Here is an 11,095-nt window from a genome sequence, read left to right as displayed (position 1 = left end):
TAAACACAATTTGTTATCCTATGAGTTTGGTGTCAATTAGGGAACCGACCCTATCCCCGAGTACGATGCAAGTCAAGGGCATTAATAAAAAGAAAACTGCTATTCTTGGAGTCCTTCAGACCCCTGTTGTCTATGACAATGGAAGCATAGTGCAGAGGTTTCTAGTCATGGCCGCGGGAGCTATGGAAGGCAACGTAAACCTGGGATGCACGTGGATTTTGGCAACCAAATACACTATTGATTGGGATACTGGTAGTGTCACAACGCAACCACCGACTCTTACCCCTATCATTCAAGCAAAGTCACCTACGTTGCAAACTCTAGCAAAGTTGAAGGATAGCCAACATTCACAAGCCAAGGTGGTTAACTCGTCTTTGCCGGCTACCTATGAACCTAGCACTTCAACACTTGTAGTTGCAGCAAGCAGTAATATTGCAAGTACTCAACATGCACGACCTAAGAGTACATATCAATGGGTCCCCAAGGCCTTACTTCCAACTACCTCAACCCTCCCATCCATTTCAAGAAAAAATTTCCCTGGAAAACCAAGAGCGCGCTCTAGGAGAGTCAAGACCAAATCACGATGGATTCCAAAACGACTAATAGAAGCCCAAGGCTACTATGATGGAAATGAGCAACTTTGGGTACCTAAACGTAAAATGTGTCCTTCCCTATCGACAACAAACCCATATGAGTCAAACAATGTAACGCTAAAGCCAATGGCAGACCGTGGGAAGGGAAAGATCACAGAATACTACACACCTAGTCTAGAGCTAGTTTGGGCTCCAAGGCAAAACCAATTTATTCCACCTAGCTCAGGAAGGGGGAAGTTCCATGAAGCTTCTAGCTCCTCATGTAATACATCCATAGAGGTAAAAGCTTCTACATAGCCTCCACCTACAATAGTGGACCTCCATGAAGCTATAAAGGAATCCACACCTTCCAGTGTTCAAGAATCACCTGATGAACCACTTCAAGTTCGATCCTGGGAGAGTACCTTACCACCCTTGCAACTCGACGAGGCACCTAAGGTAATAGAAAACTACTGGCAAAAATCTTCACCTCTAACAACTTGGAACAACTGGTTTCAAAGGGTGACGACATCATTTCAAACGGTATGATCTACCCAAGGAAGGGGGGAGTGTTTGTGGACATCCATTATTCACTTGCTTCCCTCTCAACCTTTCTCCCTGACCTCTTAATCTCCAATCTTAGGGAATGTATAGATAAAGCCTTAGACTCACAAAAACAAGATAAAAAAGTAAAAGAGCAAGAGCCATAACACAAAATCATAAAAACAAATTATGCACAAGAACACGACCCTTGTAATATTTGCACTCTAACCATCATCTGTTTGCGTGTACAGATATGGTTAGTATGCTAGAGTCATCCACTCCTGCCTTGGGTGAGAGGTACCCTCGTTACTTTTCACAAATATTTCACATAGTCTTTCCGGTGCTTGCATGTGAATGCAATTTGATAGGTACGCTAGCATGTGAGAGGAATTTTGAGGAGTTAGAATCCTGATACGTCTCTTGACCACGTCTGATCCATACTTAGTAGAGAGCGTTTCTCCCATTGCACAAGCCTACCCTTTTGACCAAGATGACTATAGGCGTCTAGTGACCTTCTTAGTAAACATGGGCACATATGATGAAGAAGAAAATTTACAGGACTACACGGATGGCACATATGGTCTCATGGATGATGACTTTGTTTATCTCGACGACGAGGATAGCAGTTTAGCCTTAGGGTTTTTCCCCAACCTCTACAATATCCTATTCCTTTGACTCTCTAGGGGGAGTGCAAATAATTAGGTTAGGGTTCCTTATGTTTTTTGTTGTGTTCAATAAGTGTTGGTACCTTTTCCCACTAATGTGCCTCCTGGAGGTATTCCTTTTGTTTCCTAGTGTGTACAGGAGCGTGTTGCTATTGATAGGATTTGGACCTTCATGGAACCTTTCTCTCGTTCACACTTCAGATCAAGCGCGACCATCAACACAAACAAGTGTTTTTTGTCCATTAGCATTGCCCCTATCTATTTTGCATCCATGTTTGTCTACTTTAATTGTGATTGGTAGCCTAATATTCACCGCATTTTCTTAGTATCAAACATTTAATTCAATGTAATTAAATGTCATAATCACTTGTCTAGGTTTAAAAATCAAGTAGTCCCGACTAAGCTAGTTTGACCAAGCTAGGTGTTAGAAATCTTCTCTTAATACCATGGGGAATGCCTTCCTAATAAGCAATGGTTACTTAGGTTCTTAATCCGATTTAGGCAGCATTGTGTGAAATGTACTAGGGTTTTCTAGTGGGCTTGACCCTATTGACCTTTAGCTTAAGTATTATAAAGGGAGTTTACTAGTGTGATGAGCCTGGGGAGGTGTATCAGAGTTATATGACCCCCCACAACTACAAAATTAAAATGATGAAAACAAACAACACAAAAAAATATCAAAGTGCCACAATGTAAAATTTTAAGCTGGAAGAGAAATCCCTGCTTAAATTGGTACTCCACTCATATGTATCGCCTATGGTACTAGAGCCCTAGAGGTTCCCAGTGTGGGCGCTTTTCCTTGAAAAGCAAAAAACCCAAGGCATACAAATAAGCACACACATCAAAATTGAATCACTGTGAAAAGACTTTGGGGGGTCAAAGCAAAGGTAATCAGTCAGGCGATGATTTCATGAGAAATTCCTTTTATCTTAGCTTAACTACAAGGTCCTCTAGGTATAGCCTCTAGTCAGCCCTCGAACATGAAATACTTGGCTCTCGCGATTAAACAACTTAATTAACCAGAGAAAATTAAGAAGGTTACCCATGGTATTAATAGTCGATCTCTAGTGCCTTTCGACCGTTAAATTAGCGACCCCATACTTGTTTAATTTTTTACCTTTACATCTTTTTATGCATTTGATTACGTTGCAATTTAATGCTTATTGCTGACAAATTGTTTAAAATTCTGTTACCAATCAATTGTCTGCCTAAAATTGCATATGCTTTTTAATCGCTTATGAGAATGCAATTACTGTGTATTGTTGTTTGATTTTGCAGTGACTGAAGAAGGCTAAGGACATTCATCTCAAATGCTCTTCCACCTCGACCAACGAGCTTCACCTCAATAGCTTCCGAGGACGAAATCTACATCAGGAAGGGGGGCATGTTAACCCTCACGGCTCACGGACACCCTATCACCTATGAGACGGACGTTGTAACCTACGGTGGACATTGTATTATTTATTTGGTAGAGTCAGGTACCGGGCTTGTCGGTCCAATAGGAAAAGGGTAAGAGTGATCGCCGATGAGAGGCGCACTCTAACTGCGACATTCAAGGGATTAGTTGGCTAAGCATGGGCGCCCAAGTGTGAATGGGGCGAGCTCATATAAAAGTCAACTAGACCTAAAATTCACTCATTCTCTCATTTGTGCAATAGAAGAGTGCTCTTGCTCCATCTCCATCTCCATCTCCATCTCCATCTTCTTCTTCTTCACCTCCTTGTGTGTGTGTGTATGTGAGAGAGAGAGAGTATGTGGGTGCAATCGAGCATTACGAAGGCACGACGGCGGTGAAGTAGTTGAGTGCGACGTAGCGGCGTCTCCTTCTTCTTCGCGGCGAGGAATCCTCCACGGCAAGAGCATAGAGCGGTGAGTGACACACCATTGCCCTCTTTTGAGCTTACTAGTTAAGCTAGTTGTGTGCTTGGAGCCGTCTGTGGCTCGCACACAGTGTTAGGCAAGTCCCTTGCTTCGACAGTGCGGCAAGGAGTGCACACAAGCTTTCAGCTCTCTTCCCATCTTCTTCGCAAACAGACCCGTGGCAACATCTTCTGATGCACTTCTCACACAATTACAGAAGATAGGACTTGCAGATCGCGCACATGAACTAGTCAGTGTGTTTGAGGAGACGATCGACATGCATGCCACTACTAACCTTCATGTAGAGGGATTCCAGAGCTTTCTTGACTACATGATGGAGCACATGGAAGAATATGCAATAGTCTTCGAGGGATCTAACATGGCGTGGTTGCCAATGGATTTTCTCAAACACCTCTATGCGGCTGACAAAAACTTTCGCTATTGCTTGTTGAGGTTTATAAAAGGGCTTACTGAGCGGGACTACATGACAGACGATGAGGATGACCTCATAGACTTGGGCATGGGGTGCATAGGCACCCAATTCATCCCTTGGGACATGGTCCTGGTATTGCTTGTGCTTGAGGGCATGGAGAAGGGAAAATCAAAGCAAAAGGACGACCAGAAACCTCATGTAACCATTGTGGAGGAATCAAATGAATTTTTTGAAGAGGTTGATGAGCAAGCTGAAGCATCTATGGCACTTGTCCTCTTGCAAGATCCCAGCTCCACTAAGGAGGAAGATGGGATGATAGAGGGAGACGAGGTGCTGGAAGAAGCTCCTGACCTCCAAATTCTCACTTTGCATGCAGTGGTGGTGGATGGTCGTCACTTCTTGCTCCTTGATGACATTGCAAAGACACTAGGACTCAGAGAAGATGAGTCGCTCTCAGTGCTCGCTATCTATGCAAGTGTTGAAGTTGTTTAAAATGTTTTGCAGACCGCATACCATGTTGATAAGTTTGCAATGCGTACTGGAGGTTCATCCAACAATCCTATGGGTAGAGATAGCTCCCTGTGGCACTACCTTGGCCATCTAGGGCCATCCGTTCTTCGAGTTGCACAAACAGAGTTCTCCAAGCATGGTTCTGCGGAGCTGCTCAAGTGCAAGGCATTAAGTGCCATCCTTGCTGAAGATTCCCTTACCCTTAATGCTCACAAGTGTATCTTGGTGGATCGAGAGGCCGCATATGCTTTTACAGGAAAGCACCCTCGGTCAGTCCTCTCCCACTGTGCCTTAAGCCTAGGTCAAGGGGTGACAAACTCAGAGGAGATTGTCAAAAATTTTGGTGTCAAGTCGGCCATTCGCCCTATACCAAAATATGTAATTTATAAGAAAACCAACCAGCCATGATGTAATATCTAGAGAAATATACAATAATTTTGTCTTCTGTATTTTGTTTGTCACTTCATGTACTTTTTTTTCTTTTGCACATATTGGCCAATAAATCTTTTTCTTCAACGCGTTCACACCTCGTTGACCATCCAAGCACCCGTCTGACGTGGGATGCCTACCGGTGAATAATTTGTGAAACGGAGCCGTTTTGGGTGCGTACGGAGGCCGTGGGACGACCAAAAGCCACGGCGATGACCAACAACGCGGAACGGGCCACAAAAAATACATCTGTGCCACGGTGCGCATGGGGCAGTTTTGACCTGCTTTTTTACGGCCCGTTTCACGTCGTTGGTCATCGTCGTCGCTTTTGGTCGTCCCATGGCCTCCGTACGCACCCGAAAGGGCTCCGTTTCACAAATTCATCACCGGTAGGCGTCCCACGTCAAATGGGTGCTTGGATGGTCGAGGAGGTGAAATATAACTACTTGATTAATTCAAATACTTCAACAATAGAAAGTACACAATTAACTATTAGAGTTACACCGAATGAGAGAAAATCGAGTTGTTTATATTATATTGAAATATTACAAATCTGTGATAAACAGAGGTTACATGGGAAAACTAATTCTTAGGGAGGCACCCTTCATTCCTCAGATTGAGCGCTAGAGCTAGATCTATATTTTTTAATGTAACTCGCTTTGCATGCACCAAACGAGATACACCGTCTTAGAACAACTGCACCAAAATGTCCTCGGCAGCATCCTGTAAAGCCAAAAGAGCCGCATGCTGGATACATATAACTGAATCTGAATATTCGTCCATTATTTCTCTTACCACCCCAGAAAAAGCTGCCTTTGGTATTATTGGCTCCGTGCTCTTTTGATATTTGTGGATCGCACGTAGAGCAACTGTTAAAGGCTTCCATCGCCTTTTCTTCTGCATTGTTGGCGGTGGTGGAGGAGCCGCTTGTTTGGCCCATTGAGGAGGATCATTTTTATACTTCTTCCTCCTCTCTTCTTGGGCTTGTTGCTCTTCAAGTGTGAGCTTGTCCTTTTTCTTTTTCGCACATTGTTTTGCTCTCTGAGGAATTTTTGCTGGTCTGGAGCTCCCAGCCTTTGCTTGTTGGGCGGCCTGAGCCCTGTCCTCTTTCGCTCTCTTCTTGGCCTCTGCTCGTGCTTGTAAATTAGCCAAGTGGGCTCTATCAGCCTCGGCTCTCTGCCATTCTTCCTGCTCTCTCTGCCTTCTTTGTTCTTCATGCAATTTCTGCGCTTTTCTATCTGCTACCTCTTTCTTTTCTAACTCTCTCATTCTCTTCCTCCTCTTGGCATCTCGTGCTATTGAAACAGGATCACCAGGTAGTACCTTGATCACCCTTTGTTTGATTCGCGGAGGGAATTCCCGCGTCGTAGTTGCGGCTGCTTGAGCTTCAGGTGTTTCCATTGCTTGATCTCTAGTTGCTGCCGTTGCTGGATCTTTAGTTGCTGCCGTTGCATGAGCTCCAGGTCTTGTTTCCTGTGTTGGTCTGTTATGAGCTGCAAATGCTCCGAGGTCCGGTAGAGGTGTGCGATTCGCATGCTATAGTGGCTGGAGATCACCAAACATCTGTCGCATGGTGTTTTGATCCTCTGTAGTTGAAGGTTGGGGGAGTAGTTGTGTGTTAGGAGCTGGTTCTTATGGTTGAGGCTGTGGATTTGAAGCGGTGGATTCTGTACAAGGTGCTGGTTGCGGATTTGCAGTGTTGTCAATGGCAGTGGTGTCATCATTGTGCATGGTGTTGTGCTCTTGTGTATTGTCCATGTTGTGCAAGATATGAGTGCGTGTATGTTTGGGCTTGAGAGAATCTTCTAAAATGTGCAAACAAGAAATGAACTTTGAGTTGCGAGTTTTGACTTATATATTACTTAAAGTTTTAAATTTTTAAAAAAACTCAATAAAATCACTAAAAATTAAAAAAGACTCCAAAATAGATGAAACTTGAGCCATAGGACTAATAATTGTCGCCTTTACAAATCACTTTGCATGACAATGCATGTTTACAATAGAAATGGTTAGTGTCAAAAGGAAATTAAATTTGCACCCAACGCCTGTCATCACGCTGCCTTGTCTCCAACCAGCGTCGGAATCGATCTTTTGCACTCGAAGCATGATATGATTGTGATCGCCTCAAGCTAAGCACTTTTTCTATTCTACATTTTAAACTTCTTTGTTCTCTTGTCGTTTTTCTCTCTCTCCCTGCTAAAACTTTGTAGAACCAATTGAACATCTCATGAAGGGCATTGCTCCTTTTATTCCACCTCCATGTCGTGTATTTTTAAAATACACTGCTTTTGCTTGATAGTGTGAGCGCTCCATCCCTTGGCTGCTCCAAATGCCTAATGAACCATAAGTGTCGAGGAAAAAAACACTATGTGCAAAAAGAATGTGCTGAAAAGAAAACAAACAATAGTTTCGCATACAAATGTATTTTCATTGAAAATATCAAATGTGCAACACACCATGTAATGTGTTATGTGTGTCTCCCCCCAAGCATCCACCATTTGTGCTGTAAAACTATTGATTACAAACTTTAGGGTGGATATCTCATCATTGGTTAGCTTTGCCTTTTCGAGAAGACGAAAAATATCATCAGTAGACTGCCACACAGGAGTACGCTTAATTCCTAGGGCTGCTCATTACCTTTGTAGGTGGTAATGTCACACACCTTTTTCCACAACTGAAACTCATTGGGCCTTTGGGAGTCTGAATAGTTTGAAATCAAATGTCTAGCTTTACTACCACCCATACAAAATTTATTAGGGCAATCTTGTGTACTTCTAGACACCTTCTTGTATTTTGATAGCTCAACTGCACCCCCATGTAGACCAACGCTCGATAGAATAGATTCTAGTTCTCGTATGCACTCTTCTCTTCTTTCTGCAGGCTCCATATTCCAAGCGTAATTAATATGGAGCATAAGTAACTTGTCAAGAATTTATAGAAGGGCATGAAGGGTGCACACATGCACATTTATCAGTGGTATTGAAAGAATAGGATCCCAATTTGGATCATCCATGTTTCGATTAGGAGGTACTTGCTGGTCACAACTAGGGATACCTTGAAACCATTGTAGTGCTTTACCCACTGCTTGTATAGTGGGTACACCTTTTGCAGAGTTGACTGTAACTCTGCCTCCCTTACCCTTACCACCTTTCAACTTGCTAGCCTTTGCACCCTTGCCATCAGTTCCCATTGAGACTTTACTGTGGCAGCAATAAATGCATGGAAAGAGGGTCATTGCACCTTGCTTGCACCCTAACATACACTTGAGTGTTTTCAAGTCTCCTGCCAAATGCCACTCAATTTGGAACGTTCCAAGACCTGAAACATGCAATCTCTGTCCTTCTTGCTGTTGTTGTCGAATGACATCAAAGATTGAAATACCATTTGAGAGTCTCATGTGTCTCATGTTGGAGATGAAAAGCTGCCAGCCACCCCTTCTCATTGGCATTTAGCTCCACATCAACACCCACCAAGGCCCTGCTCATCAACGTAACACTTACCCTTTCGAGCCATTGACCTTTAACAACTTGGCACTCATCAAGCTTCATAGAAAATATCACTTTCCCATCACACTCTTCTTGTGTCAACCCATAAAATCTTATCATTGACTCTTGGAGCTTTAACAAGTCAACATACACATTGTTGAACTCGTTGTAGTGGAATACTTTGTTGTCATCTAATGGCATGTCATCCTTCACATACTGAAATCTGCCCAACAAGCTTGCAACATCATTATTGGCGCACTTTTTTTGCAACACTGACACTGTAAGGCGTTGGCAGAAATCGTAACAAACCTTTTGTTCGATGACAGAGTGTGAAACTTTTATACAAAGCTTCATAGGCCTTGAAACTTATTCCTGCGTTGTCACACACCTGCATCATCTCTTGAGGCGACACAATGTTCTTTAGCTCACTGAAATACTTCTGCCGCAAAACATTAGCAATGCCAACGCTGGATGGATCATCTAGTAGCTCAACCAACTCGTTTGGCTTGATGATATGCTGCAGCAGAGCACATCCGGTTGTTTGAGCATCGGGATCAATTCCCATCATCATTCGAGCCAAGTTTTTGCATATTGAATTACCGTTACACAAACCTGTAGAACATATAGGAAATCAGAATCTTGCATCAGTATTCTTATCGAGTTTGACGGACATGTTTCTTTCGAGCTCCACCACTTGAGGATAGCAAGGACATCACTTGTCTCTTGCGCTTACGAATGTGGTAGCCGAGGGGAATGTGTGTGAGATGATCGATTCGCCGACGCATATTGCGTGAAGTATGTTGTAGTTGAACATAATTGTCTAGTTGCCGCTCCTGCTCTTTTTTTGTTGCTGTACTTTTTCATTGAGATTCGTCGTCTCATTGTTCAGTTGCTTCATTTTCTTGTTGGCTTCCTCTCTAACTTGCTGTAGATCTTTCACAGACTTCTCTTGTAGTGATGAATAGGCAGCCAAGAGATGTTTACTTGCTTCCCTTTCATTGGCAAAAGTTGAATACAATCCCCAGCAGTAGCCAAACAGTCCGCCTCTTCCATCTCCAATAAAATGCGGAAGCTCAGTGACATTACGAAAGGGTAGTGGTGTATTAGTCATTGGATCACCTGGATAAATGTGGACATCAACCCATAAGTTGATTGCCTTGCACCCAATGCTTCGTAGCTCATCTACAGCATTGGGATTCGATGTGCCAAGTTGCATAGTAGCATACTCCTGCTCCAAATCATCGTTTAATCGATATCGTTTTGACCTGTTAGTAATGTTTTGCAGTGGAGGGAGATTGAATGACATGTTTGTTATTTAATCAAGAAAAATAGTAAGAGAATGTGTAATGGTGACTGCTGCAAGCAGGAAAATCTGGCTATGGAGGGAAAAAGTGGAAGGTACTCATAGATAGTAGAGAAGGATTATGTTGTGGAGGGAAGAAAGAGAGGGAGTGTAGCTCAATCTCTTTTGAATTCAAAATATTGATCATGAGGGATTTAGAGAGAGAAATGCAGCTGCACACAGAGGTAATGGAGTTCTCCATTGCTCTCACCTGAAGCTGGAATGGGAGGAGAGAGAGCCTGAGAGAGAGAGAGAGAGAGAGAGAGAGAGAGAGAGAGAGAGAGAGAGAGAGAGAGACATAAATAAAGAGAGTGAGAGAGAGAGTAGATCTACAACCTTGGAGGATCTGCACTTTCTGTCAGATGTAGGCAACATAGAATGTCCTCTTGATGATTGGGAGGTGGAAGTGACAAGAGAGAAAAGGGGGGGAAAGAGAAAAAGTTGGCTCACGTTTTGGAGAGAGAATACAGAGAGAGAATATGCAAAATCTTCTTTTTGGACGAGGGGGCTGAAAAGTGCTTCTTTTAATGAGAACTAAGTGAGAGAGAGTGTTTTATATGTTAGAGAGAGAGGAGAGAGATGGAAAAATACATTTTAATATTCAGTTACCCACCTCTCTTTTGTGTTAAAGTAGCCTATTTTCAAAATACAAAATATACAAATGGTATTTTTTAAAATCTCAGCATAGGCCTTGTTGCCCTCTCTTTTAGGCTTGGTCAAACTTGACTTAAGCTTTAAGCATTTCCTTAAACTGCCAAATAAAGAGGCCCTCCTATACCCCATTCCCTTCCTAATGAGTTGATTGATGGTACTGGTACAGATTTTGCCAAAGAGTTGATTAATGATACAAATGTTATAGGTCATAGCAGAGATGCTTTTGAGAGCAACAGGATCATGGATTTAGGTATAGCAGATTGATCGAATTTGGATGTACCAGATTTTGAGAACTTAGTTAAGCAAGAGTATGAGCTTGAAGATCTGCAAAATGTTGATTCAAAGGGGGTGCAGACTCCTTCATTGACAAGCCGTTGTGAAGCCGAGTTACCAAAGTGGGAGAGTGAACTTGAATGTGATGATGATGAATCAGAGGGGGTATAGACTCTTTCTTTGACAAGTTTCTGTGACCTAGAGCTACCGATCTGGCAAACTGATCATGAATTTGCTGGTGATTTAGAGGGGGAGCAAACTTCTTCTCTATCAAGAATTTGTGACACGGGGCTCACACTATGGCAGAATGATCATGAACTTGATGATGC

The sequence above is a fragment of the Adiantum capillus-veneris genome, chromosome 15 (genome assembly GCF_014529385.1).
Source record: "Adiantum capillus-veneris isolate H3 chromosome 15, ASM1452938v2, whole genome shotgun sequence".
Taxonomy (NCBI): domain Eukaryota; kingdom Viridiplantae; phylum Streptophyta; class Polypodiopsida; order Polypodiales; family Pteridaceae; genus Adiantum; species Adiantum capillus-veneris.
The sequence above is the reverse complement of the archived record's forward strand: the minus strand, read 5'-3'. Positions refer to the sequence as shown.